Source organism: Delphinapterus leucas, chromosome 9, assembly GCF_059928025.1.
Source record: "Delphinapterus leucas isolate spDelLeu-1000000601 "Yukka" chromosome 9, BTC_Dleu_Yukka2, whole genome shotgun sequence".
Lineage (NCBI taxonomy): Eukaryota > Metazoa > Chordata > Mammalia > Artiodactyla > Monodontidae > Delphinapterus > Delphinapterus leucas.
This window is the reverse complement of record NC_143137.1, coordinates 45,834,830-45,858,334: the sequence shown is the minus strand read 5'-3', so window position 1 is coordinate 45,858,334 and position 23,505 is coordinate 45,834,830. Positions and strand designations below refer to the sequence as shown.

General features: G+C 41.6%; 1 protein-coding gene across 15 annotated transcripts in view; it reads right to left on the bottom strand.

Annotated features, from left to right (window-relative positions):
• Positions 1 to 23,505, bottom strand: part of NOD1 (nucleotide binding oligomerization domain containing 1) — a 132,681-nt gene that overhangs the window by 92,799 nt on the left and 16,377 nt on the right. Inside the window, exon 4 of one of the 15 annotated variants that reach the window (XM_089917548.1) lies at positions 21,161 to 21,212. The exons of the other annotated variants lie outside the window; for them this stretch is intronic. The gene's annotated coding sequence lies outside the window, so the exon portion shown is untranslated. The remainder of the gene's footprint in view (positions 1 to 21,160; positions 21,213 to 23,505) is intronic. 15 annotated transcript variants of the gene reach the window in all.

The following is a 23,505-nucleotide window of genomic DNA, read 5'->3' as shown; positions in this document are numbered from 1 at the left end:
AAAGGACAGATATAAAATCTCACATCCTCTGGAACCCAGGGCAGAAGCAGTAATTTGACCGGAGGGGGTCAAACCTACCTGCTATTCCTAGCGAGTCTCCTGGAGAGGCAGGAGGCAACTGCAGCTCACCCTGGGGACACAGACACTGGCAAAAGCCATTTTGGGGAGCTCTTTCTACCATGTGGACACTGGTACTGGCAAAGCACCATTTTGGAATCCTCCCTCTAGCTTATTAGTCCCAGGCCCCAGCCCCACTTGGGGCACCAGTGCTGGGACACCTCAGGCCAAGCAACTAACAGGGCATGGACACATCCCCACCCACCAACAGAGAGGCTGCTTTAAGACCCTTTGATCCACAGCTGCCTCTGGACACAGCCCTGCCCACCAGAGGACCCAGGACCCGGTTCCATGCACCGGTACACAGGCAGTAGAACCAAGACCACCAGGACCCTCCAGCCGGAGACCCTGGGACCCAGCTCCACCCAGCAGTGGTCAGGAACCAGCATCAGAATCCCCAGGGCACCAGCCCCACCCACCAGTGAGCTTGCTCTAGCCCCCCCGCCAGCTCCACCCACCAGGGGGCAGACAGCAGTTGCAAGAAAACCACAGTCTTGCAGTCTGCAGACCTCCCCACTCACTAGCTGCCCAGACCCTGCCCTCGGACCAGTTGTGCCCAGGACCCGCCCGCTAGCAGGCCAACACAAGCTTCCAGACACCTAAGGTCCTGCAGCCAATTGTGTCAGGAACTGGCCCCATCCACCAGTGGTCTGACACATGCTCTGGGACCCTTGGGCTCTGCAACCAGACCCCAGGACCCAGCTCTGCCTACCAGTAGGCCAGTACTAGCCCCAGGACCTGGCTTCACCCACCAGTGGGTGAGCAACAGCCCCCGGGGTCTCCTGGACCCTGACTCAACCCACCAGTAACCCAGCACTAGTATAGTCCCCTGGAGTTCTGCAGTCAGCCACCTCATGACCCAGTCCCACGAACCAGCAGCCAACAGCCTCTGCACAAGGCAGGAACTGGCAACCAAACAGACCAAGGGCCAACCAAGCTTACCAGACTGTCCACATAGTCAGCCCACCACAACAGAAAGATCCACGCAGCCCTCATGGGGGAAGCCCTAGAGCATACAGCTCTGGTGATGAAAGGGAAGTATTATCCTGAGACACATAGGTTGTCTACAAAAGGCTTATTCTTCAAGGCTGGGAAATGTAACCAACCTACCAGACACATAAAAAAAAAACCCCAGCAACTTAGGCAAAATGAGGCGGCAGAATAACATGTTCCAAATGAAGAATCAAGATAAAACCCCAGAAAAAGAACTAAGTGAAGTGGACATAGGCAATCTACCTGAGAATGAGTTCAAGGTAATGATCATAAAGATGATCAAAGAACTCGGAAGAATGGATGCACAGAATGAGAAGTCAGAAGCTTTTAACAAGGAGTTAGAAAATCTAAAGAACAACCAAACAGACATGAAGAATACAATAACAAATAAAAAACACACTAAAGGAACCAACAATAGACTAAATGATACAGAGGAATGGATCGGCGAGCTGGAAGACAGTAGAGGAAATCACTGATGCTGGACAGAAAAAAGAAAAAAGCATGAAAAAAAATGAGGACCGTTTAAGAGACCTCTGGGAAAATATCAAACACACCATATTTGCATTATAGGGGTCCCAGAAGGAGAAGGGAGAGAGAAAGGGGCTGAGAACATAATTGAAGGCATACTAATTGAAAACTTCCCTAACCTAGGAAAGGAAACATACATCCACGTCCAGGAGGTACAGAGAGTCCCAGACGGGATCAACTCAAAGGGGAATACACCAACACGCACTGTAATTAAAATGGCAAAAATTAAAGATAATGAGAGAATATTAAAAGCAGCAACGGAAAAGCAACATGTTACGTACAAGGGAACTCCCATAAGGCTATCTTCAGCAGTAACTCTGCAGACCAGAAGGTGTGGCACAATATAAAGTGATGAAACGGAAAAACCTACAACCAAGAGTACTCTACCCAGAAAGACTCTCATTCAGATTTCATGGGGAGATCAAAAGCTTTACAGACAAGCAAAAGCTTTTAAAAGAGTTCAGCACCTCCAATCCAGCTTTACAAGAAATGTTAAAGGAACTGCCCTGAGCAAAAATGAAAAGGACACAATTAGCAACATGAAAATCATGAAAGGAAAAAAAAATCTCATCAGTAAAGACCAACATATACATGAAAAGATGCTCAACATCACTAATTATTAGAGAAATGCAAATCAAAACTACAATGCCGTATCACCTCACACCAGTCAGAATGGCCATTATCAAAAAATCTAGAAACAATAAATGCTGGAAAGGTGTGGTGAAAAGGGAACCCTCCTGCACTGTTGGTGGGAATGTAAATTGATACAGCCACTATGGAGAACAGTACGGAGGTTCCTTAAAAAACTAAAGATAGAACTACCATATGACCCAACAATCTCACTACTGGGCATATACCCTGAGAAAACCGTAATTCAAAAAGAGTCATGTACCACAATGTTCATTGCAGCTCTATTTACAGTAGCCAGGACATGGGAGCAACCTAAGTGTCCATCGACAGATGAATGGATAAAGATGATGTGGCACATATATACAATGGAATATTACTCAGCCATAAAAAGAAACGAAATTGAGTTATTTGTAGTGAGGTGGATGGACCTAGAGTCTGTCATACAGAGTGAAGTAAGTCAGAAAGAGAGAAACAAATACCGTATGGTAACACATATATATGGAATCTAAAAAAAATGGCACTGATGAACCTAGTTGCAGGGCAGGAATAAAGAGGTAGACATAGAGAATGGACTTGAGGACATGGGGTGGAGGGCGAAGCTGGGGCGAAGTGAGAGTAGCACTGACGATATATACAGTACTGAATGTAAAATAGTTGGCTGGTGGGAAGCAGCAGCCCAGCACAGGGAGATTGGCTCAGTGCTTTGCGATGACCTAGAGGGCGGGATAGGGAGGATGGGAGGGAGGCTCAAGAGGGGGGGGATATGGCTGATTCGCTTTGTTGTGCAAACAGAAACTAACACAGTATTCTGAAGCAATTATACTCCAATAAAGATCTATTAAAGAAAAAAACAAGACAAACATATAGTAAAAGTAGGAAATCATCCACACACATAACTAGTAGGAAGGTTAAAAGACAAAAGTAGTAAAATTACTTATATCAACCATAAGCAGTTAAGGGATACATAGAACAATGAAATGTAAAACATGATATCCAAAACACTAACCATGAGGGGAGGAGAGTACAAACACAGGGTTGTTAAAACGCATTTGTTAAGAGATCAGCAACTTAAAACAATCACACACACACACATATATATATAGATTGCTATATATAAACCTCACAGTAACCACAAAACAAAAATCTAAATTAGATACACACACAAAAAAGAAAAAGGAATCCAAACATAATACTAAACAGAGTCTTCAAATCACGAGAACAAAAGAAGAAATGAACAAAATGACCTAAGATACAATCCCCAATTAACAAAGTGGCAATAAGAACACAATATCAATAATTACTTTAAATGTAAATGGAACAAATGCTCCAATCAAGACATAGAGTGGCTGAATGGAAACAAAAAAAAGACCCCTATATATGCTGGCTACAAGACACTCACTTCAAATCTAGAGACACACACAGGATGAAAGTGAGGGGATGGAAAAAGGTATTCCATGCAAATGGAAAGCAAAAGAAAGCCAAGGTAGCAATACTTATATCGGACAAAATAGACTTTAAAATAAAGACTGTTATAAGAGACAAAGGAGGACACTACCTAATGATCAAGGAATCAATCCAAGAAAATACAACAATTGTAAATATATATACACCCAACATAGGAGCACATAAACACATAAAGCAAATATTAAAAGACATAAAGGGAGAAACTGAGAATAGCACAATAATAGTAGGGGACTTTTAACACCCCACTTACATCAATGGACAGGTCATCCAGACAGAAAACCAATAAGAAAACATTGGCATTAAATGACATATTAAACCAGGTAGACTTAATAGATATATATAGGGCATTCCATCCAAAAGCAGAAGAATACATACTTTTCAAGTACACATGGAACATTCTCCAGGACAGATCACATGTGAGGCCACAAAACAAACTTCAGTAAATTTAAGAAGACTGAAATCATATCAAGCATCTTTTCCCACAATGCTATGAGACTAGAAATCAACTACAAGAAAAAAACTGCAAAAAACACAAACACTTGGAGGCTAAACAATATGCTACTACACAACAAATGGATCACCAAAGAAATCAAAGAGGAAATCCAAAATACCTGGAGACAAATGAAAACAAAAACACAATGATCCAAAATCTATGGGACACAGCAAAAACAGTACTAAGAGAGAAGTTTATAGCAATACAAGCTTACCTCAGGAAACAAGAAAAATCTCAAATAAAAAACCTAACCTTATACCTCAGGGAGCTAAAAAAAGAACAAACAGGGCTTCCCTGGTGGCGCAGTGGTTGAGAGTCCGCCTGCCGATGCAGGGGACGCGAGTTCGTGCCCCGGTTCGGGAAGATCCCGCATGCCGCAGAGCAGCTGGGCCCGTGATCCATGGCCGCTGAGCCTGCGCGTCCGGAGCCTGTGCTCTGCGACAGGAGGCCACAACAGTGAGAGGACCACGTACCGCAAAAAAAAAAAAAAAAAAAAAAAAGAAAAAGAACAAACAAAATCTTAAGTTAGTAGAAGGAAAGAAATCATAAAGGTTAGTGCAGAAATAAGTGAAACAGAGACTAAAAGAACAGAAAAGATCAATGAAACTTAGAGCTGGCTCTTTGAAAAGATAAACAAAACTAATAAACCTTTAGCCAGACTCATCAAAAAAGACAGAGAGAGAGAGGCCAAATCAATACAATCAGAAATGAAAAAGAAATTACAACCAACACAACAGAGATACAAAGGATCATAAGGGAATACTGAGAACTATATGCCAATAAAATGGATAATCTAGAAAAAATGGACAAATTCCTAGAAATGTACCATCTCCCAAGACTGAACCAGGAATAGAAAATATGAACAGACCAATTGCCAGTAATGAAATTGAATCAGTAACTTAAAAAAAAAATAACTCCCAACAAACAAAAGTCCAGGACCAGATGGCTTCACAGGTGAATTGTACCAAGCATTTAAAGAAAAGTTAACACCTATACTCAAACTATTCCAAAATATTACAAAGGAAGGAATGCTTCTGAACTCACTCTACAAGGCCAGCATCACCCTGATAGCAAAACCAGACAAAGATATCACACAAAAGAAAGTTACAGGCCAATATCACCGATGAACATAGACACAAAAATCCTCAACAAAATATTAACAAACCAAATCCAACAACTCTTTAAAAAAAATCATACACCATGATCAAGTGGGATTTATCCCAGGGATGCAAGGATTTTTCAGTATCTGCAAAATCAATCAATGTGTTAAACCATATTAACAAATTGAAGAATAAAAACCATATGATCATCTCAACAGATTCAGAAAAAGCTTTTGACAAAATTCAATATCGTTTACAATAAAAACTCTCCAGAAAGAGGGCAGAGAGGGAACATACTTCAACATAATAAAGCCCATATATGACAAGTCCACAGCTAACATCATACTCAGTGGTGAGAATCTGAAAGCATTTACACTAAGGTTAGGAAGAAGACAAGGATACCAACTCCTGCCACTTTTATCCAACATAGTATTGAAGTCCTAGCGACAGCAATGAGACAAGAAATAAAAGGAATCCAAATTGGGAAAGGAAGTAAAACTGTCACTGCTTGCAGATGACATGATACTATACATAGAGCATCCTAAAGATGCCACCAAAAAACTACTAGAGCTCATCAATGAACTCAGTCAAGTTGCAGCATACAAAATTAAAATACAGAAATCTGTTGCATTTCTATACACTAACAACAAACTAACAGAAAGAGAAGTTAAGGAAACAATCCCATTTAGCACTGCATGAAAAAGAATAAAATACCTAGGAATAAACGTACCTAAGGAGGTAAAAGACCTGTACTCGGAAAACCATAGGACACTGATTGAAAAGACTGAAGATGATACAAACATACAGATGTACCATGGTTGGTGCTTCCCTGGTGGCGCAGTGGTTAAGAATCTGCCTGCCAATGCAGGGGACACGGGTTCGAGCCATGGTCCAGGAAGATCCCACATGCCACAGAGTAACTAAGCCCATGTGCCACAGCTACTGAGCCTGAGCTCTAGAGCCCATAAGCCACAACTACTGAGCCCATGTGCCATAACTATTGAAGCCTGCGTGCCTAGAGCCCATGCTCTGCAACAAAAGAAGCCATCGCAATGAGAAGCCCGTGCACTGCAACGAAGAGTAGCCCCCGCTCACTGCAACTAGCGAAAGCGTACACACAGCAACGAAGACCCAACGCAACCAAAAATAAATAAATAAAACAAAATTTTTAAAAAAGTGAATGTCTTAAAAGAAAAAAAAAAAAGGTATTCCATGGTCATGGATTGGGAGAATTATTATTGTTAAAAACGACCATACTACACAAGGCAATCTACAGATTCAATGCAATCCCTATCAGAAGACCAGCGGCAGAGCATGGGATGAAGGTGGCAGAGTAGCCGGATACAAAGCTCACCTTCTCCCACAAATACATCAAAAATACATCTACCTGTGGAATGATTCTCACAGAATGTCTACTGAATGCTGGCAGAATACTTCAGGCTACTGAAAGGGCAAGAAAATCTCCATGTAACCAGGTAGGAAATAGAAAAAATAGAAAGCGAGAAAGGTCTCACGACAGCACCTGTGCTCCTGGGAGGGAGCTGTGCAAGAGGAAAGGTCCCTGCACCCTGGGAAGCCCCCTCACCAGTGGGGAGATCTGCTGGGACAGAAAGGGAGCTTCAGAGCCTCGTAGGAGAGTGCTGCGTGTTTGCAGCACCCAGAGCACAGGGAGAACTGCACAGATGGTCAGTGCTGCTGCCCTGCACTGCCCTGCACTCCCCAGCCTGAGACAGGCATCCGCCAGTACGGGCAGGGGCTGGGTGCTGGAACCTGGGCTTCAGAGATCAGAACCGGGGAGAGGACTGGGGTTGGCCATGTGAAGATGGCCTCGGGGGGGTGGGGGGCTGGAATCCAGTGCAACCATGGCTGGGGGCGTACGCGGAGGAAGTTTGGGCCAACTTAGAGACCAATTGCCACTGTTTGGGGAGTGCATGAGGGGAGGCGCGGGACCCAGACTGTAGCCTTTTACCCTGTGCATGTGCTCACAGAGGGCAGGACACTGCCTGCCCAGGCTGCAGGAGCAGTCGTGAGCCACCACCACCCCCTTGCAGACTCCAGGAGGGGTTGGGAGCCACTGCTGCCTCCCTCCTGGACCCCAGGAGTGGTCATGAGCCACCACCTCTGTCCCCATCATGTGCTCCGGGGGTGCACCTGAGATGCCGCCACTGCCAAGAACCCCAGGGCCGGGCACCAGCCACAACATCTGCACACCCCTTATCGAGGGGAGAACCACCAACACACCCTAAGGAAAGAGGCGACAGGCATCCATACTAAGAACAGCCCTGGCACCAAATATACTAAACCCACACAAGTTCCACAGGGACACCCCCACATATAAATAGCCTTCCAAGACCACACCAGATAATCGTTTCTCCTAAACTCAGAGTAAGAGAACTAGAAGTAAAATGAAGCTGAGGAACCACTCCCAGGTAAGAGACCAACAGCATTCCCCTGAAAGAACATGCAGTGAAGCAGACCTCTCCAGACTAGTAGACACTGATTTCAAAAAGGAGACAATGAAAATACTGAAGGAATTAAGAAACACTATCAATGGAAATGCAGAGTACCGTAAAAAGGAACTAGAAACTACAAAGAGGAACCAAAAAATATAAAACTCATTTGCAGGGAATTCCCTGGCAGTCCAGTGGTTAGGGCTTGGCACTTTCACTGCTGAGGGCTGGTTCAATCCCTGTGGGAACTGGGATCCCACAAGCCACACAGCGTGGCCAAAAAAGAAAAAAAAAATTCATTTGCAGAGACAAAAGCTGAGCTAAAGGCATAGAATAGCAGAATGAATAATGCAGAAAAACAAACAAGTGACATGGAAGACAGGATAATGGAAATCACCCAATCAGGATATCAGACAGAAAGCCAAATAAAAAAAAAACAATGAAAGCAATATAAGAGACCTATGGGATAATATAAAACATACATATAATAGGGATTCCAGAAGAAGAAAGAGAAAAGGGGATCGAAAATGTATTTGAAGAATTATGGCTGAAAACTTCCCAAACATAAAGAAGGAAACATATCCAGGTACAGGAAGCACCGAGGGTCCCAAACAAGATAAACCCAAACAGACCTACACCAAGACATAATAAAAATGGCAAAAGTTAAAGATAAAGAGAGGATTCTAAAGGCAGCAAGAAAACACAAAGAGTTAATTACAAGGTAATGCCCATAAGCTGACTCCTCTACAGAAACACCGCAGGCCAGAAGGGAGTGGCAAGCTATATTCAAAATACGAAAAGGGAAAAGTCTGCCACCTAGGATACTCTACCCAGCAACGTTATCATTTAGAATAGAAGGAGAGACGAATAATTTCTCAGACAAGCAAAAACTAACAGAATACAGCAATACTAAACCTATCCTAAAGGATATACTGAAAGGTCTTCTCTAAATAGAAAAAAAGTAAGAACCTATAGGAAAGAAAAAAAATCACAATTGGAAAATAAATCACTTAAATAAGCCAGTACACAGATTTAAAAAGTTTCTCTGAAAGTGATAACAACAATGAACAGCAAAAAGATGAGAATGAAGGTGTAAAAGAGGACATCAAAACCATAAAATGTGGGGGAGGGGAGTAAGAAAATGTAGATTTTTTTTTTCCTAGAATGTGTTTGAGCCTATATGACTACCAGTCTAAGGCAAGTAGACATAGGAATAGGTTAACATACTTGAAAAACAGGGTAACCACACATCAAAAACATACAATAGATTCACAAAAGCCAAAAAGAAGAGAACGTAAGTATAAGACAAAAAAAAAGGTCATCAAACCCCAAAAGGAAAAACAAAAAGAAAGGGACAAAGATAATATATAAAATCAATGGGAAAACAAGGTTTAAAAATGGCAATAGGGCTTCCCTGGTGGCGCAGTGGTTGAGAGTCCGCCTGCCGATGCAGGGGACACGGGTTCGTGCCCCGGTCCAGGAAGATCCCACATGCCACGGAGCGGCTGGGCCCGTGAGCCATGGCCACTGAGCCTGCACGTCCGGAGCCTGTGCTCCACAAAGGGAGAGGCCACAACAGTGAGAGGCCCGCGTACCGCAAAAAAAAAAAAAAAAAAGGCAATAAATACATATCTATCAATAATTACCTCAAATGTCAATGGACTAAATGCTCCAATCAAAAGACAGAGTGGCAGACTGGATAAAAACATAAGAGCCTAAAATATGCTGCCTACAAGAGATGCACTTTAGGGCAAAGGACACACATAGATTCAAAGTGAGGGGGTGGAAGAAGATATATCACGAAAAGGTGGAGATCACAATACTCATATGAGGCTAAATAGACTTTAAAACAAAGCCTATAAAGAAAGATAAAGAAGGACGCTATATAGCAATAAAAGGATCAATACAAGAAGAGGATTTTACACTTGTCAACATATATGCACCTAATATAGGAGCACCCAAATGCATAAAACAAATACTAACAGACATAATGGGAGAAACTGACAGGAATACAATAATAGTAGGAGACTTTAACACCCCACTCACATCAACGGACAGGCCTTCCAGACAGAGAATCAATAAGGCAACAGAGATCCTAAATGATGCAATAGAACAGTTAGACTTAATTGATATTTTCAGGACATTACCTCCAAAAAAACCAGAATACACATTCTTTTCAAGTGCACATGGAACATTCTCTAGGGCTGACCACATACTAGGGCTCGAAACAAGCCTCAGCAAATTTAAGAGTATAGAAATTATCTCAAGCATCTTTTCTGACCACAATGGCATGAAATTAGAAATTAACCACAGAAAAAGAAATAAGAAAAAATAAATGATTACATGGAGACTAAACAACATGGCACTAAACAACCAATGGGTCAACAATGAAATCAAAGAGGAAATTTTAAAATACCTTGAGACAAATGACAATGAAAATACAACCATACAAAAATCTATGGGATGCAGCAAAAGCAGTTCTTAGAGGGAAGTTCATAGTGATACATACAGGCCTTTCTCAAAAAACAAGAAAAATCTAAAATAAACAACCTAACCTACCACTTAAAAGAATTTTAAAAACAAAAGCAAACAAAACCTAAAGTCAGCAGAAGGAAGGGAATAATAAAGATCAGAGAGGAAATAAAATAGAGATAAAAAAACAGTAAAACCAAGAGCTGGTTCTTTGAAAGGATAAACAAGATTGACAAACCTCTGGCCAGGCTCACCAAGAAGAAAAGATAGAGAACCCAAATAAACAAAATAAGAAAAAGAGAAATAACAACTGAGAGCAAAGAAATACAAAAAACCATAAATACAAAAAACCATATGAACAGTTATATGCCAACAAATTCAACAACCCAGAAGAAATGAACAAATTTCTAGAAACATACAGCCCACCAAAATTTAATCAAGAAGAAACAGATAATTTGAAGAGACCAATCACTAGAAGTAAACACAATCTGTAATTTTAAAACTCCCTACAAACAAAAGTCCAGGACCAGATGGCTTCACAGGTGAATCCTAGCAAACATACAAAGAAGAACTTATACCAATCCTTCTCAAACTCTTCCAAAAAAACTGAAGAGAAGGGAACACTCCCAAGGATATTCTATGAAGCCACCATCACCCTGGGATACCAAAACCAGACAAAGATACCAGCAAAACAGAAAATTACAGGTCAATATCTCTGAAGAATATAGATGCAAAAATTCTCAACAAAATATTAGCAAACCGAATCCAACCACACATAAAAAAGATCAAATACCATGACCAAGTGGGATTCATCCCAAGTTCACAAGGATGGTTCAACATACACAAATCAATCAATATGATACGCCACATAAACAAAAGAAAAGGCGAAAACCACATGCTCATCTCAATAGATGCAGAAAAAGCATTCGACAAAATCCAACATCCACTCAAGATAAAAACTCTTACCAAAGTGGGTATAAAAGGAACATATCTCAAGATAGTAAAAGCTATTCATGGGCTTCGCTGGTGGCGCAGTGGTTCAGAGCCCGCCTGCCGATGCAGGGGACACGGGTTCGTGCCCCGGTCCGGGAAGATCCCACATGTCGCGGAGCGGCTGGGCCCGTGAGCCATGGCCGCTGAGCCTGCGCGTCCGGAGCCTGTGCTCCGCAACAGGAGAGGCCACAGCAGTGAGAGGCCCACGTACCAAAACAAAACAAAACAAAAACGCTATTCATGACAAATCCACAGCCACTATAAATGGTGAAAAGCTGAAAGCCTTCCCACCAAAATCTGGAAGAAGACAAGGATGCCCACTGTCACCTCTTCTATTCAACATAGTATTGGAAGTCGTAGCTACATCAATCATACAGGAAAAAGAAACAAAAGGTATCCAGATTGGAAGGGAAGAGGTAAAACTGTCATATGTAGATGACATGATACCATATATACAAAACCCTAAAGACTCCACACAAAAACTACTAGGACTGATAAACGAATTCAGCAAGGTAGCAGGATACAAGACTAACATGTGGAAATCGGTTGCATTTCTTTACACCAATAATGAAATATCAGAAAGGGAACGTAAAAAAGCAATATCTTTTAAAATTGCAACTCCAGGGGCTTCCCTGGTGGTGCAGTGGTTGAGAGTCCGCCTGCTGATGCAGGGGACATGGGTTCGTGCCCCGGTCCGGGAAGATCCCATATGCCGTGGAGCGGCTGGGCCCGTGAGCCATGGCCGCTGAGCCTGCGCGTCTGGAGCCTGTGCCCCGCAACGGGAGAGGCCACAACGGTGAGAGGCCCGCGTACCGCAAAAAAACAAATAAATAAATAAAATTGCAACTCCAGAAATAAATTATTTAGGAATAAACCTCACCAAGGAGGAAGACATATGCTGAGAACTATAAAACACTAATAAAGGAAATTCAAGATCATTCAAAGAAATGAGAAAGATATTCCATGCTCTAGGATTGGAAGAATATTGTTAAAATGGCCATACTACCCAAAGCAATCTACAGATTAAATGCAGTCCGTATCAAATTACCCATGACATTTTTCACAGAACTAGAATAATCCTAAAATTCATATGGAATCATAAAAGACCCAGAATTCCCAAAGCAATCCTGAAGCAAAAGAACAAAGCAGAAAGCATAACCATCCCAGACTTCAGACAATATTACAAAGCTACAGTAACCAAAAAAAGCATAGTATTGGCACAAAACCAGACATATGGATCAATGGGACAGAATAGAGTCCAGAAATAAACCTAAACACCTATGGTCAATTAACCTTCGACATTAACCTTCGACAAAGGAGGCAAGAATATACAATGGGAAAAAGATGGTCTCTTCAGCAAGTGGTGTTGGGAAAGTTGGACAGCCGCATGTTAAATCAAGAAATTTAAAACACAACCTCTCACTATACACAAAAATAAGCTCAAAATGGCTTAAAGACTTAAACATAAGACATGACACCATAAAACTCCTAGCAGAAAACATAGGCAAAACATTCTCTGACATAGATCGTACCAATGTTTTCTTAGGTCAGTGTCCCAAGGCAATAGAAATAAAAACAAAAATAAACAAATGGGACCTAATCAGACTTACAAGCTTTTGCACAGCAAAGGAAACCATAAACAAAATGAAAAGACAGGGCTTCCCTGGTGGCGCAGTGGTTGAGAATCCGCCTGCCAATGCAGGGGACACGGGTTTTGAGCCCTGGTCCGGGAAGATCCCACATGCCGCGGAGCAGCTATGCCCATGCGCCACAACTACTGAGCCTGCACTCTAGAGCCTGCAAGCCACAACTACTGAGCCCATGCGCCTAGAGCCCATGCTCCGCAACAAGAGAAGCCACCTCAATGAGAAGCCCACACACTGCAGTAGAGTAGCCTCCGCTCGCCACAACTAGAGAAAAGCCCACACGCAGCAACAAAGACCCAACGCAGCCAAAAATAAATAAATAAAATAAAGTTGCTAAAAAAAAAAATGAAAAGACAACCTACAGAATGGGAGAAAATATTTGCAAATGATGCAACAGACAAGAGCTTAGTTTCCAAAACATACAAACAGCTCATACAGCAACAAAAACAAACAACCCAATTGAAAAATGGGCAGAAGACCTAAAGAGACATTTCTCTGAAGAAGAAATCCAGATGACCAACAGGCACATGAAAAGATGCTCAACATCGCTAATTATTAGAGAATGCAAAATGAAACCACAATGAGCTACCTCCCCACACTGGTCAGAATGGCCATCATCAAAAGTCTACTGCTGAAGGTGTGGAGAAAAGGGAACCCTCCTACTCTGTTGGTGGGAATGTAAGTTGGTGCAGCCACTGTGGAAAACAGTATGGAGGTTCCTCAGAAAACTAAAAATAGAACTACCATATGATCCAGCAATCCCACTTCTGGACATATGTCCAGACAAAACTATAATTCAAAAAGATACATGCACCCCTATGTTCATAGCAGCACTATTCACAATAGCCAAGACAGGGAAACAACCTAAATGTCCATTGACAGATGAATGGATAAAGAAGATGTAGTACATATATGCAATGGAATACTACTGAGCCGTAAAAATGAATGAAATAATGCCATTTGCAGCAACATGGATGCAACTAGAGATTATCAAACTAAGTGAAGTAAGTGAGAAAGAGAAAGACAAATACCATATGAATTCACTTATATGTGGAATCTAAAATATGACACAAACTGATTCACTTTGTTATAAAGCAGAAACTAACACACCATTGTAAAGCAATTATACCCCAATAAAGATGTTTAAAAAAAAAAAAAATAAAATAAAATAAAATAAAATATGACACAAATGAACCTATGTATGAAACAGAATCAATGACACAGAGAACAGACTGGTAGTTGCCAAGTGGGGGGATAGGGATGGATTGGGAATTTGGGATTAGCAGATGTAAGCTTTTATATATAGAATGGATAAACAACAAGGTCCTACTATATAGCACAGAGAACTATATTTGATATCCTATGATAAAGCAAAATGGAAAAGAATATTAAGAATGTATATATACATATAACTGAATCACTTTGCTGTACAGCAGTAATTAACACATTTTAAATCACCTATACTTCAATTAAAAAATGAAAAAAATGTGATGCCATTTTTCATGGACTAAAACACATAATTCTAAAATTTGTATGGAAAAACAAAAGATCTTGAATAGCCAAAACAATCTGGAAAAAGAACAGAAGGAATCATGTTTCCTGACTTCAGACTATACAACAAAGCTACAGTAATCAAAGGAGTATGGTACTGGCACAAAAAGGCACATAGATCAATGGAAAAGAATAGAGAGCCTAGAAATAAACCCACATACTTATGGTCAATTATTTTTATGACACAGGAGGCAAGAATATACAATGGAGAAAAGACAGTCTCTTCAATAAGTAGTGCTGGGAAAACTGGACAGCTACACGTAAAAGAATAAAATTAGAACATTCTCTAACACCATATACAAATATAAACTCAAAATGGATTAAAGACCTAAATGTAAGACCAGAAACCATAAAACTCCCAGGAGAAAACATAGATGGAATACTCTTTGACATAAATCGTAGCAATATTTTTTTGGATCTGTCTCCTAAAGCAAAGGAAATAAAAGCATAAACAAACAAATGGGACATAATTAAACTTAAAAGCTTTTGCACAGCAAAAGAAACCATCAACAAAACAAAAAACACCTTACTGAATTGGAGAAAACATTTACAAATGATGTAACAGATGAGGTGTTAATATTCAAAATATATAAACAGCTTATACAACTCAACATCAAAAACCAAACAACCGGGCTTCCCTGGTGGCGCAGTGGTTGAGAGTCCGCCTGCCGATGCAGGGGACACGGGTTCATGCCCCGGTCCGGGAAGATCCCACATGCCGCGGAGTGGCTGGGCCCGTGAGCCATGGCCGCTGAGCCTGCGCGTCCAGAGCCTGTGCTCTGCAACGGGAGAGGCCACAACAGTGAGAGGCCCACGTACTGCAAAAAAAAAAAAAAAAAAACCTAGACCTCCCTGGCGTCCCCTGGTTAAGACCCCACGCTTCCACTGCAGAAGGTATGGGTTTGATCCCTGGTCAGGGAACTAAGATCCCACAAGCCACACAGTGCAGTCAAAAAAAGAAAACAAAAACAAAATACTCCAAACAACCCATTTAAAAAATGAGCAGAAGACTTGAAAAGACATTTTTCCAATGAAGACATAGATGGCCAACAGGCATGTGAAAGGATGCTCAACGTCATTAATCATCAGAGAAATGCAAATTAAAACCTCAAAGAGATATCACCTCACACGTGTCAGAATGGCTATCATCACAAAGAACACAAATAACAAATGTTGGCAAGGATGTGCTGAAACGGAACCCTTGTACACTGTTGGTGGGAGTGTAAACTGGTGCAGCCACTATGAAAAACAGTATGGAGGTTTCTCAGAAAACTAAAAATAGAACTACCATATGACCCAGCAATTCCACTCCTGGGTATTTATTCGGGAAAAAAACCATGAAAACAATAATTCAAAAAGATACATGCACCCCAATGTGCATAGCAGCATTGTTTACAATTGGCAAGATATGAAGCAACATAAGTATCCATCAACAGATGAATGGATAAAGAAGATGTGAGATACACACACACACACACACACACACACACACACACACACAATGGAATACTACTCAGCCATAAAAAAGAATGAAATTTGCAGCAACACAGATGGACTTGCAGGGTATTGTGCCAAGTGAAATAAGTCAGACAGAGAAAGACAATGTATAATACAACTTATATGTGGAATCTAAAAAATAGAACAAATTAGTAAATTTAACAAAAAAGAAGCAGACTCCCAGATATAGAGAACAAACTATTGGTTATCAGCAGGGAGAGGAAAAGGAGAGGGGCAAGATAGGGGTAGGGGATTAAAAGGTACAAACTATTATGTATAAAATAAATAAGCTACAAGTATATATAGTGTAACACAGGGAATATAGCCAATATTTTATAATAATATAAATGGAATATAACCTTTAAAAATCATGAATCACTATGTTGTACACATGAAACATAACGCTGTACATCAACTATACCTCAACTAAAAAAAAACAAAAGCATTTAAACAGTAATAATACAAAAAGGTGGAAGGGAGTAAATGGAGTTAAAGTGTTCTAAGTTCAAAGCATTTTCTGGTAATAGGCAAAAGTATTACTTTATATTAGACAGTAATAATTCAAGGATCCAGGTCTTAATCTCTAAAATTGCTATTAATAAAAATAGCAAGAGAATACAAGACAATAGAAGGAGGTAATATAATAATAAATATGCTTAACTCTAAAAGAAGGCAGGGAGAGGGGAAAAAAGAATGCAAAAGTGGTGAGACTAATAAAAACTAGACAACATATATAAATCCAAATATGTTAGTAATTCAATTAAATATAAATGGACTAAATATACCAATTATACAACATAGGTTGGCAGACTTGAGGAAAAAACTATATGCTACTTTAAAAGATACACCTTAATTAAACCCTGTCACTTTACTTAATTCAGTCATTTACTCATTCCCCCAAGTGGGAAATGATATACTAGGTATAAACTAACCAAAAGAGAGCTGGTAGAGCTATATTAAAATTAAAGTAGAATTTAAGGAAAGAAATGTTAGTAGAGGTAAAGGAACATTTCATAATGATAAAATAATTACTTTTAAAGGTTGTTATAGAAACGTTAGTTTGAATGCACGTAGTAACTTATTTTCAAAATATATAAAGCAAAGATTGACAAACGTAATAAGGAGGAATATACAAACCCACAATCAGTGAGGATTTTCAAACAGTGAGGGACTTTATTTCTCAGAATGACTGAAATAGACCAAAAAATGAAAGAATATGGAGAATATGAACAAAATGTCTCGACTGACATCTATAGAACACTGCAGCCGACAGCAACAGAATGCCCAGCATTTAGAGTGCATGTGGAGTGTCTGTAAAGTTGACCAATACACTGGGCCACAAAGCAAGTTCTTAACAAATTTTAAAGAACTGAAATCACTCAGAAAATGTTCTCTGACCACAGTGGAATAAAGCTAGAAATAAAAAATTAAAAATACCTAGAAAAATCCCCAAACCACAAGTCAAAGAAGAAATAAAAGTGGAAATTAGGAAATATTTTGAATTGCATAATAATGAAATTACAACATACAAAATTGGTGGGATACAATTTAAAAAGTCACAGAAATATATAGCCTTATATGCATATATTAGAAAAGGAAAACAAAAACTTAAGTCATATTATTTATATTGTGCGTTTCCACCTGCTCACTGTGGAAAATTTGGAAATGCAAAAAAAAAAAAGTTCAGATAAACAAAACTCACCCATCACCCACTGTTAACATTTTGGAGTATTTTCCCTTTCTGCTTTTCTCTACGTTCAGTTATACCTATACTGATCTTTTTTGCATGTTTGCCATCACACTATATGTATGTGGTGTACCTCTACCATTATCTCATGTTTCTTTGTAACCGCCAAGGCCCTCTTTTGAGCTGCAGAAGCTGGTTTCTGACAGATGCTTTGCTTTCCCTGGTTTTTATTTTATAGAGTAAGAAACACCTGCCACTCTGCTGCTTTAAAGCCTCGTTCCTGAGAAATTCCATGCGCCAAACAGAGGATCAAAATTGATGCCAAATGGTAGCCCCTTTCTTGGCTTGGCCCTGCCTGCCTGAACTGCCAGGGCAAATCTGGACACCATGCTCTGCAGCCTCCACCAGCTACCAGGCACACAACGGCATGCTATCCATCACGGACAGGCCTGAGGAAGGGCTTCAGTGGGTAGGCAGGGGTCAGGATGCTGGGCAGACTCTGGGATCCACAGCTTCGGGCATCCTTCCCTGGAAACCCAGTATCAAGCCTGTGCTGCTCGGGGCCCCAGCAGAGCCCTGACAGTCATTGCTAAAACTGAGTGAGCACTTCTCTAGGGGCCCAGTGTTGACCTAACACTTGCCACTCACTGCGGGAGGCCGGATAACATAAGGATTCAAAGTGGTCTCTGGAGCCAGTGGGCTGAGTTCAGACATGACTCCACTGCTCATCAGCGAGTCAGCTACCCTCTCTGTGCCTCAGTTTCCTCCAAGTCTCTGACAGTCCCTACCTCCGAGTGTTGCTGTAGGGTTGAGTCCATGGTCACGAAGTGCCTAGACCAGGGCTGGTATACAGTGAATACTCAGTAATTATCACCTTGCATAATCTTCTCTGTTCTCTGGCAGAGGTCACTGTTACTACCCATTTACAATGAGGAAACTGAGGCACATGGAGGGTAAGCAGCTCCCAGCACCCACAGAGGTTACAACGCAGCCGGGCGGATGGACACAGAACAAGGGACTACAAGAGTGACTGAGAAATGACCACAGAGAACCAAGGCTGTCTGTAGCTCTCCCAAAGGCTTCCTTGGCCCCGCTGGAGCCCTCTGTAGTAAAAGGTGACAGAGAGAAGCGGCGAGAGCCTCTATCTCTTAGAGAGTTTGGATCCGGGATCCGAGACACCCAGAGAGATGCTGAGCCCTGATAACATGCAGCACGCAAGCTAAGGGCTAAAGACTGCCCACTGCTCAGTGTCATGGTTTCCACAGCCACCCAGGTGTGCCATCCCATCCCATGCATCATTAGAATAAACCTCAGAGGGGCTATTCAGGAAGATGGCGGAAGAGTAGGACGCGGAGATCACCTTCCTTCCCACAGATACACCAGAAATACATCTACACATGGAACAACTCCTACAGAACACCTACTGAAGGCTGGCAGAAGACCTCAGATCTCCCAAAAGGCAAGAAACTCCCCACATACCTGGGTAGGGCAAAAGAAAAAACAGAGACAAAAGAATACGGACGGCACCTGCACCAGTGGGAGGGAGCTGTGAAGGAGGAAAGGTTTCCACACACTAGAAGCCCCTTTGCGGGCGGAGACTGCGGGAGGCGGAGGGGGGAGCTTCGAAGCCGCGGAGGAGAGCACAGCAACAGGGGTGCGGAGGGCAAAGTGGGGAGATTCCCGCACAGAGGATCGGTGCCGACCGGCACTCACCAGCCCGAGAGGCTTGTCTGCTCACCCGCTGGGGCGGGCAGGGCTGCGAGCTGAGGCTCGGGTTTCGGTCGGAGCGCGGGGAGAGGGCTGGGGTTGGCGGCTTGAACATAGCCTGCAGGGGTTAGTGCACCACGGCTGGCCGGGAGTCCAGGGAAAAGTCTGCACCTGCCGAAGAGGCAAGAGACTTTTTCTTCCCTCTTTGTTTCCTGGTGCGCGAGGAGAGGGGCTTAAGAGCGCTGCTTAAAGGAACTCCAGAGACGGGCGCGAGCCACGGCTAAAAGCGCGGACCCCAGGGACGGGCGGGAGACGCTAAGGCTGCTGCTGTCGCCACCAAGGGGCCTGTGTGCGAGCACAGATCACTATCCACACCCCTCTTCCGGGGAGCCTGTGCAGCCCGCCACTGCCAGGTTCCCGGGATCCAGGGACAACTTCCCCGGGAGAACGCACGGTGAGCCTCAGGCTGGTGCAACGTCGCGCTGTCCTCTGCCGCCGCAGGCCCGCCCCGCACGCAGTGCCCCCCCCCCCGGCCTGAGTGCGCCAGAGCCCCCGAATCAGCGGCTCCTTTAACCCCGTCCTGTCTGAGCAAGAAACAGACGCCCTCCAGCGACCTACACGCAGAGGCAGGGCCAAATCCAAAGCTGAGCCCCTGGGAGCTGTGAGAACAGAGAAGAGAAAGGGAAATCTCTCCCAGCAGCCTCAGAAACAGCGGATTAAAGCTCCACAGTCAACTTGATGTACCTGCACCTGTGGAATACATAAATAGACAACAAATCATCCCTAATTGAGGAGGTGGGCTTCGAGAGCAAGATCTATGATTTTTTCCTCTTTTTGTGAATGTGTATGTGTATGCTTCTGTGTGAGATCTTGTCTGTATAGCTTTGCTTCCACCATTTGTCCTAGGGTTCTATCCGTCCACGGTTCCTTTTTAAATTTTTTTCTTAATATTTAATTTTAATAACTTTATTATACTTTACCTTCGTTCTTTCTTTCTTTCCTTCCTTCCCGCCTTTAGACAACGAATCATCCCAAATTGAGGAGGTGGTCTCTGAGAGCAAGAGTTATGATTTTTTCCCCTTTACCTCTTTTTGTGAGGGTGTATGTGTATGCTTCTGTGTAAGATTTTGTCTGTATAGCTTTGCTTCCAACATTTGTCCTAAGGTTCTATCCGTCCCCCTTTTTTCTCTAAGTATTTTTTAATTCAATAAATTATACTTTATTTTATTTTACTGTATCTTCTTTCTTTCTGTATTTTTTCCTTCCTTTCCTCCTTCCTTCCTTCCTCCCTCCTTTCTTTCCTTCTTGCCTTCTTTCCTTCTTTGCTTCTTTCTTTCTTTCTTCCTTCCTTCCTTCCCTCCTTTCTTTCTTTCTTTCTTCATACTTCTACTAATTCTTTCTACTTTTTCTCCCTTTTATTCTGAGCCGTGTGGATGAAAGGCTCTTGGTGCTCCAGCCAGGAGTCAGGGCTCTGCCTCTGAGGTGGGAGAGCCAACTTCAGGACACTGGTCAACAAGAGACCTCCCAGCTCCACATAATATCAAACGGCGAAAATCTCCCAGAGACCTCCATCTTAACACCAGCACCCAGCTTCACTCAAAGACCAGCAAGCTACAGTGCTGGACATCCTATGCCAAACAACTAGCAAGACAGGAACACAACCACACCCATTAGCAGAGAGGCTGCCTAAAATCATAATAAGGCCACAGACACCCCGAAACACACCACCAGACGTGAACCTGCCCACTAGAGAGACAAGATCCAGCCTTATCCACCACAACACAGGCACTAATCCCCTCCACCAGGAAGCCTACACAACCCACTGAACCAACCTTAGCCACTGGAGACAGACATCAAAAACACTGGGAACTACGAACCTGCAGCCTGCAAAAAGAAGACCCCAAACACAGTAAGATAAGCAAAATGACAAGACAGAAAAACACACAGCAGATGAAGGAGCAAGATAAAAATGCACCAGACCTAACAAATGAAGAGGAAATAGGCAGTCTACCTGAAAAAGAATTCAGAATAATGATAGTAAGGATGATCCAAAATCTTGGAACGAGAATGGACAAAATGCAAGAAACAGTTAACAAGGACCTAGAAGAAATAAAGATGAAACAAGCGACGATGAACAACACAGTAAATGAAATTAAAAATACTCTAGATGGGATCAATAGCAGAATAACTGAGGCAGAAGAACGGATAAGTGACCTGGAAGATAAAATAGTGGAAATAACTACTGCAGAGCAGAATAAAGACAAAAGAATGAAAAGAACTGAGGACAGTCTCAGAGACCTCTGGGACAACATTAAACGCACCAACATTCGAATTATAGGGGCTCCAGAAGAAGAGAAAAAGAAAGGGACTGAGAAAATATTTGAAGAGATTATAGTTGAAAACTTCCCTAATATGGGAAAGGAAATAGTTAATCAAGTCCAGGAAGCACAGAGAGTCGCATACAGGATAAATCCAAGGAGAAATATGCCAAGACACATATTAATCAAACTGTCAAAAATTAAATACAAAGAAAGCATGTTAAAAGCAGCAAGGGAAAAACAACAAATAACACACAAGGGAATCCCCATAAGGTTAACAGCTGATCTCTCAGCAGAAACCTTACAAGCCAGAAGGGAGTGGCAGGATATACTGAAAGTGATGAAGGAGAAAAATCTGCAACCAAGATTACTCTACCCAGCAAGGATCTCATTCAGATTTGATGGAGAAATTAAAACCTTTATAGACAAGCAAAAGCTGAGAGAGTTCAGCACCACCAAACCAGCTTTACAACAAATGCTAAAGGAACTTCTCTAGACAAGAAACACAAGAGAAGGAAAAGACCTATAATAACGAATCCAAAACAATTGAGAAAATGGGAATAGGAACATACATATTGATAATTACCTTAAATGTAAATGGACTAAATGCTCCCACCAAAAGACACAGATTGGCTGAATGGATACAAAAACAAGACCCTTATATATGCTGTCTACAAGAGACCCACTTCAGACCTAGAGACACATACAGACTGAAAGTAAGGGGATGGAAAAAGATATTCCATGCAAATGGAAACCAAAAGAAAGCTGGAGTAGCAATTTTCATATCAGACAAAATAGACTTTAAAATAAAGACTATTACAAGAGACAAAGAAGGACACTACATAATGATCAAGGGATCGATCCAAGGAGAAGACATAACAATTGTAAATATTTATGCACCCAACATAGGAGCACCTCAATACATAAGGCAAATACCAACAGCCATAAAAGGGGAAATCGACAGTAACACATTCATAGTAGGGGACTTTAACACCCCACTTTCACCAATGGACAGATCATCCAAAATGAAAATAAATAAGGAAACACAAGCTTTAAATGATACATTAAACAAGATAGACTTCATGGATATTTATAGGACATTCCATCCAAAAACAACAGAATACACATTCTTCTCAAGTGCTCATGGAACATGCTCCAGGATAGATCATATCTTGGGTCCCAAATCAAGCCTTGGCAAATTTAAGAAAACTGAAATTGTATCAAGTATTTTTTCTGACCACAACGCCATGAGATTAAGTATCAATTACAGGAAAATATCTGTAAAAAATACAAACACATGGAGGCTAAACAATACACTACTTAATCACGAAGTGATCACTGAAGAAATCAAAGAGGAAATAAAAAAATACCTAGAAATAAATGACAATGGAGACACAACGACCCAAAACCTATGGGATGCAGCAAAAGCAGTTCTAAGGGGGAAGTTTATAGCAATACAAGCCCACCTTAAGAAGCAGGAAACATCTCGAATAAACAACCTAACCTTGCACCTCAAGCAATTAGAGAAAGAAGAACAAAAAAACCCCAAAGCTAGCAGAAGGAAAGAAATCATAAAAATCAGATCAGAAATAAATGAAAAATAAAGGAAGGAAACAATAGCAAAGATCAACAAAACTAAAAGCTGGTTCTTTGAGAAGATAAACAAAATAGATAAACCACTAGCCAGACTCATCAAGAAAAAAAGGGAGAAGACTCAAATCAATAGAATTAGAAATGAAAAAGGAGAAGTAACAACTGACGCTGCAGAAATACAAAAGATCATGAGAGATTACTACAAGCAACTCTATGCCAATAAAATGGACAATCTGGAAGAAATGGACAAATTCTTAGAAACGCAC